The following is a 7,269-nucleotide window of genomic DNA, read 5'->3' on the forward strand; positions in this document are numbered from 1 at the left end:
TAACTGTGCATTCAGATGCTTATATCTTTTGTTTTCTCCTTTGCCTTTCACTTCTCTCCTTTTCACAACTATTTGTAAGCCCTCCTCAGACAGTCATTTTGCCTTTTTGCATTTCTTTTCCATGGGGATGGTCTTGATCCCTGCCTCCTGTACAATGTCAAAACCTCTGTCCATAGTTCTTCAGGCACTCTGTCTATCAGATCTAATCCCTTGAATACATTTCTCACTTCCACTGTATAATCATAAGGCACTTGATTTAGGTCATACCTGAATGGTGTAGAGTTTTTCCCTACTTTCTTCAATTTCAGTCTGATTTTGGCAATAAGGTGTTCACGTTCTGAGCCACAGTCAGCTCCCAGTCTTGTTTTTGCTGACTGTATAAAGCTTCTCCATCTTTTGCTGCAAAGAATATAATCAATCTGATTTTGATATTGACCATCTGGTGATGTCCACGTGTGGAGTCTTCTCTTGTGTTGTTGGACAAGGGTGTTTGCTATGTCCAATACGTTTTCTTGGCAAAACTCTATTAGCCTTTGCCCTGCTTCATTCTGTAGTCCAAGGCCAAATTTGCCTGTTACTCCAGGTATTTCTTGGACTTCCCTGGTGGCTCAGACAGTAAAGCGTCTGTCTAGATGTGGGAGACCCAGGTTCGATCCCTGGGTTGGGAAGATCCCTTGGAGAAGGAAATGGCAATCCATTCCAGTACTGTTGCCTGGAAAATCCCATGGACAGAGGAGCCTGGTAGGCTACAGTCCATGGGGTTGCAAAGAGTCGGACACAACGGAGCCACTTCACGTTCACGTTCCAGGTTTTCTTAACTTCCTACTTTTGCATTCCAATGCCCTAAGTTGAAAAGGACATCTTTTTTGGGTGTTAGCTCTAGAAGGTCTTGTAGGTCTTCGTAGAACTGTTCAACTTCAGCTTCTTTAGCATTAATGGTCGGTGCATAGACTTGGATTACTGTGAGATTGAATGGTTTGCCTTGGAGCGAACAGAGATCATTCTGTCATTTTGAGATTGTATCCAAGTACTGCATTTCAGAATCTTTTTTGACTGTGATGGCTACGCCATTTCTTCTAAGGGATTCTTGCCCACAGTAGTAGATATAATAGTCATCTGAGTTAAATTCACCCATTCCAGTCCATTTTAGTTCACTGGTTCCTAAAATGTCAATGTTCACTCTCGCCATCTCCTGTTTGACCACTTCCAATTTGCCTTGATTCATAGACCTAACATTCTAGGTTCCTATGCAATTTTGTTCTTTTTACTGCATTGGACTTGACTTCCATCACCATTCCTATCACCAGTTGGGTGTTGTTTTTGCTTTGGCTCCTTCTCTTCATTCTTTCTGGAGTTATTTCTCTACTGATCTCTGGTAGCATATTGGGCACCTACCGACCTGGGGAGTTCTTCTTTCACTGTCCTCTCTTTTTGCCTTTTCATACTGTTCATCGGGTCCTCAAGGCAAGAATACTGAAGTGGTTTGCCATTCCCTTCTCCAGTGGACCACGTTTTGTCATAACTCTCCACCATGACCTGTCCGTCTTGGATGGCCCTGCATAGTTTCATTGAGTTAGACAAGGCTGTGGTCCATGTGATCAGATTGGTTCGTTTTCTGGGGTTGTGGTTGTCTGTGTGTTTGCCCTGTGATGGAGAAGGATAAGAGGCTTTTGGAAGCTTCCTGATGGGAGAGACTGGCTGAGGGGGAAACTGGGTCTTGTTCTGATGGGCCAGGCCGTGCTCAGTAAATCTTTATTCCGCTTTTCTGTTGGTATGATCCCTCCCTGTTACTTACCTGAGGGCAAAGTATGGTGGGGGTCATGAAGATAATGGTGGCCTCCTTCAAAAGGTCCCATGCGCACACTGCTCCACTCAGTTCCCCCCACCCTGCAACAGTCCCCCACCGACCTCCGCCTCCGCCTGGGACTCCTGGACTCTCACAGCAAGTCTGGGTCAGTCACCTGTGGGGTCACTGCTCCTTTCTCCTGGGTCCTGATGTGCAAGGTTCTGTCTGTGCCCTCCAAGAGTCCGTTTCCCCAGTCCCGTGTAAGTTCTGTGTAGGTGTTCTGCTGTCTTCAATATTAAATAGGAGTAAACCTTGGAAGTGAAAATTCATCATTTTTTGAGCTTCAGTCTTTTTCTGTAAAGTTAGGAGGTTGAAACATATAATCAGATTAGCACTAATATACTGTGTACATGAATAGTCAGTTGTTACTTGAAGAATTGGGCAGTGCATTGCAGCTCAAGATCAAATGCCCTCTCAGGTTTCTTCCAGTTTTAAAACTGTGCTACTTATGACAGTAAGTTGCAGTTCAATTTCTTATCCCTTTCCTTCAACAAGCATGTTCATCATCGCCTTTCTCAAAAACCTTGCTATTGAGTACAGGCTGCTGTGAACTGTTGCTGTGAACTCCTTGAACTATCACCTTTCCACTTAAAATGAGACACTTCCTACATTATAATGAACATGTACACATCCATGAACAGAGAAATCAGCAGAAATGCCAAGAAGAGTGATGGTGTATAAAACACAAAGCAAACAATCAAATAAAATCATGTCATTCTTGAAACCTATAATCCGCCTAATTTGGATGAATAAGATTTATCTTGTTCACTAAATCAGCAAAGTGCTGAGGGCTTCACATTTTATTTTTAAAAATAGATGTCCTTTTCAAGTTTTCCTGTTGTTGGGGAAGTGTTCTTTCTGTTGCTAACAGAGACCTAAGTGTTCTGCTGTGAATGGGACACGTTTGTTTTTATCAGTAGGAGTGTCAGAAGGATGAATTAAGGAATCCTTTTTGTTAAAACTGTGTTTCTCCAAGTGAGATGTCTACCTTCTGGGTCAAAGCCTGTGATTGGTTGTTTACCAGAGTAGCCTTTAATAGAATCATGGAATTTGCTCATTTGTTTACACGTTATTTTATTCACTAAACCTTAAATGAGCTCACTATTCAATTTTTAAAGATCACAGGGCCACAGAATTCTTAATAAAATATCCATTATCACTCAATTTCTGATAGTTAGAAGGTACAAAGAGATGATTTATCATCTTTGCATTTTTGGCTGATATAATTTAGCCTCAAAGTATAAACAGATGAGATCTGGCTTTCCCTGCAAATCTTATGATCATATAATTAAAATACAAGGCATCTTGCCCTTCATCTTTGTATATCACTGTTTGCACTGTTTAGGGAAGGAAATTGAAGGGGGAAATATCACAGGCAAGCAAATTTGAGCAAAATATTACTTTGGTATATATTATGCTTAAAATTGAATGAAAAAAATGGCCATTCTGGCAATCCTCAGCTTAAGATAAGAGTTACAGAATTATTTTTAAAATAGAATTTTCTTAACTTGAAATTAAGTTCTGTATTATCACCATCTTAATTATATTGTAGTACTCTGTGAAAAACTGTTGATTTCCCAAACAAAAACTTTTGTTTTGTTTGAAGCTGTGTCTCTGAGTAGTTCATCAAATTTATACTTTATAGTTATACCAGAAATTTTGATTACACTGAAACTCTATACTGTGAAAAGTGTAATTGAGTTACCATCTTCCACATTTCATTTTTTATTCTTTAGAAGTAAATTGTTAATCTGTGAGCCCCTGGTTTTGGGGATAGGGGGAATATTTCATTGTAGCTTTCTAAATGATTCTGTGGCATAATGATGTTGTGTTGGCTTAATCATTTCATTTTCCTCCTGAGCATTTAGGGAGAGTACAAATCCTACTATCTAGGTGGGGTCGAGTAATGACCCCATGTGCTGGCTCAAAGAAATGCAACTCCCAAGGTGACCTTGAACACTACTTGAGATAACAAAGGCTTGATGTGGAAGGAACTGCACAGGAGAATCTGCCCATTAGATTTAAAAAAAAAAAAAACCACCAAAAAAATAAATTAAAATAACTTTGAACTTTGCACAAGTGACAAATTCTTTTATTATCATGAGTTGTTGTTACAGTGTTAAAACCCCCTATGACTTCTATTTATTGACAATAGAAAGTGTCTAACTTGAGAAATCCTCCCCTTCTCATAAGCCTTCCTCCCCAAGTGAGGGTGCTGTTTAAAGTAATATTACTTAAGTAGATTCTCAATAGCTACACATGTTTTTAAGGAGAGCCACTTTAAGTCATGGCCTGGGTGTTACAGATTAGACAGACACACACACACACACACATAGACACACAGATAGCTCCTAAAGATTTCTGAGAGAGGGGAATGGATTGAAGACACTGTTTCTATCTGTCTTCTCAGAGAAGAAAACCGGGGAAGTTAATGGAATATAAAAATGTAAATAAGAGATAGGCATGAACCAGAACCAAGGACCAAGTGCTCTGAAAATTCCAAGAGCCTTTCCAAACTAAAGGAACTAAAGGAGAGTTCAGACCAGACTAAATTTGACTCAGGTATTTCATCAAAGAATGACTTCCTGGTCATTTGCAAGGTTTTGCCCTGGGGATGTCTTACACATGCTCCTTACCTCTGACTCTCCCACACTGAACAGTTCACTTGGGCACAAGGAAACTAACGTTTCTAAATGCCTCTTCTGTGCCAGGTGCGTTCTGTACATCTCATCTTTGAACCTTATGGTTAGCCCTGTTAGCCCCATTTTAAAATGAAGAAATTAAAGCTGAGAAGATTATTTAATTTGTCTAAGAGTCCTCTGCTAGTAAATAGCAAATAGATTTGAAGTTTCTGACTCAAAATCGAATTCTTTTTGTCCTACTATACCTTCCCTAACACATACCTGCTCAGCCTCAGATCTAGGAGATAATATACCCTTTGAATGGCCAATAAAACACCTCTTTCCCCCAAACATTTCCTGCTTTTTACAATCCAGAGCTCTTGAGGATCTCTTGGAATAAACCATTGTTTATCTAGTGGTGACATGATTTTCCAGTTTACTAACTTCCCCCCATCCTCGTATGAGAATAGATAAGGGGATGAGCCCCATAACATTCTGATTTGTTCTGTTAATTTGTCAAGTCTAAGCACAGTTCTTCTCTAGTGTAAACACTCTTTACCTCTCCTGATTATAAAATGCTAATCTCATATATTTATTGAATTTTTCTTATTGATTGGCTTGCATTATATATTCGGCTAATTTCACAAAGCCCACTTGAAGCCTCTTTATCATTGACAGCAATATGATTTTCTTGTGTCTCTGTCAGATCTACTGGACGGCGCCTCTTGCCTTACCTGCCCCATAACCAGAGGGTATTTGGTCTGTTTCTTTCATTTGTCCTGCCTTTCCAAGTGAGGTGCCAGACTTCAGCTGTGCCAGTTCTGTTCTCCTTTACTTTTTTCCCCTCAGAGGCTTATGGTTTTGTGATTGTGCAGATGAATTAGATCTCCCCCTCCTCATCTGCTTCTGATGTTGACAAATCCATCATTAATGAACTCTTCTTCTTTTTCCTTAGGCTAATCCCTCGTCCCTAAAGTATCCTTCATAACTATGGTCATAAGCTCTCTCTGAGCCCCACTGGAGCAGAAAGGGGTGACCCTGTGGTCTGTAACCAGCAAAACCACAAAGTACAGGTTGTGACTTCGCCAGCAGTCCTATTTTGCTGCAGCCCATGGACATTTTTAAGAAGCTAAGTCCAGTTAATTTGCAAAGTCTTCCATTTTTGACATGAAAGGCCACTAATATAAATTTATTTTCAGTCATTTCTAATGATTTTTCTCCTAAGCTCCAGGTTATCTTTTCCTTATTTATTAGTCTCATTCATTGTCCCTTGTCTTTTTAACCAGTTCCTCAGAAACATGCTTGGTATGCTGTATTTTGCATAATTGCATGTTTTTCTTTGCTTTGCTCACTTTAAGAAATAGATACTAAAATGTAAACATACACTGAAAAAAACAATAATGTTTTACAACTATTGTAAGGTATAGTTCGGGCCGAGGCAGAAAAAAGAAAAACGACCTCAACAGAAAGTAGGTTACCTTTATTCGGGTAAAGAGGGGCGACAGTTGGCCTAACGACCAGGCTGATAGCAGAGAGGGATCAAGGAGGCTCCATATTTGTAGGGAGGCTTGTGGAAGCGATAAGGAAAATGTTAATCAGGCGGGATGTTTTGGGTATTTTTTAGTTGAGATGGCATTTGTAGTTGGGCAGGGGGTGGTAAGTCTTTTGGGCAGGTGTAGGGGGTGGAAGGTTTCTGGACAGGGGGTGATAAGTCCCAGATAGATGCAACTGGCCTGGAGCATCAGGGCAGGACCTAAAGTTCTGTTTTGTTTTCTCCAAAGTTAGATGGTTCAGCAAGGGCCTTTGAGACTGTTGTTTTATTTTCTAGGCCCAAAAGACTCCTTCAGTCTGAAGGCCCCTGAAATCATTAAAAAAAAAAAAATGGGGAAAAGGGTGCCGTATCTCTCTGGCTACTTCCTGCTGGATAGGGGCGACTGTTTTGAGTCTGGAATGGAGGATCGTACTAGGGCCCAGGGTCTCCTTTTTCTGAGCTTGGGGTGAGGCTCTCGAGAAGAAGAGTGGTCTTGACCTGATCTCGAGAGATGGCCCGAATCCGTTCTTGGAGAAACCTTTGAAAGAGATTGAAGAGACAGGGTCCAAATAAGAGGAATAGAATGGTAAGTACCAGTGGTCCCAGGAAAGGAAGCAACCAAGGGAGGACCTGTTGGAACAGGTTTTGGGGACTGTAAAGGTTTTGTAACTCTTTTCTGCGGCGTTCAATTCTGTCTCTAAGTTCTTTGACTCTGCCCTAGACTATGCCTGTTTCATTAACAAAATAGCACCTGTCCTCTCCTAGGAAAAGGCAGGTCCCCTCCCTTTTCTGTGGTGAGAAGGTCCAGGGCTCGCCTATTTTGTAGGGCCACAGAAGCTAATAAGTTAATTTGTCTTTGGATTGAAACGAAGGACTTTGCTACCTGTTCCATGTCTTCTTTAAGTTCTTGGGACACCTTGTAGCAGAAATGGACAGAGGTTGAGATGCCTCCAATCCCGGTGCCTAGGGCTGCTGCTATGCCAGTCCCAGTCAGGACGGGGGCTATGACGGCTCATCTCTTCCTGTGGGAAAGTTCCCCTTGGGGGTAGACTATTTGTTCTACCTCTTCTTCTTTGAGGAATGTTAGGCCCGGGGTCAGGAAGACCAAGATGCAAGGTCCGGGGGGGGTCCAAGGGGAGACATGAGTAGGCATAGGTCCTGCAGAGAATGAAGATTCCCGTATTGGTGCAATTATTGGTGCTGTTCCAGAGAACCCAAATGGAACAGAAGGAGGGAGCAGAGTTTGTAAAACCAGTGTAGTTGGGACTAGA

The sequence above is a fragment of the Ovis aries genome, chromosome 4 (assembly GCF_016772045.2).
Source record: "Ovis aries strain OAR_USU_Benz2616 breed Rambouillet chromosome 4, ARS-UI_Ramb_v3.0, whole genome shotgun sequence".
Taxonomy (NCBI): domain Eukaryota; kingdom Metazoa; phylum Chordata; class Mammalia; order Artiodactyla; family Bovidae; genus Ovis; species Ovis aries.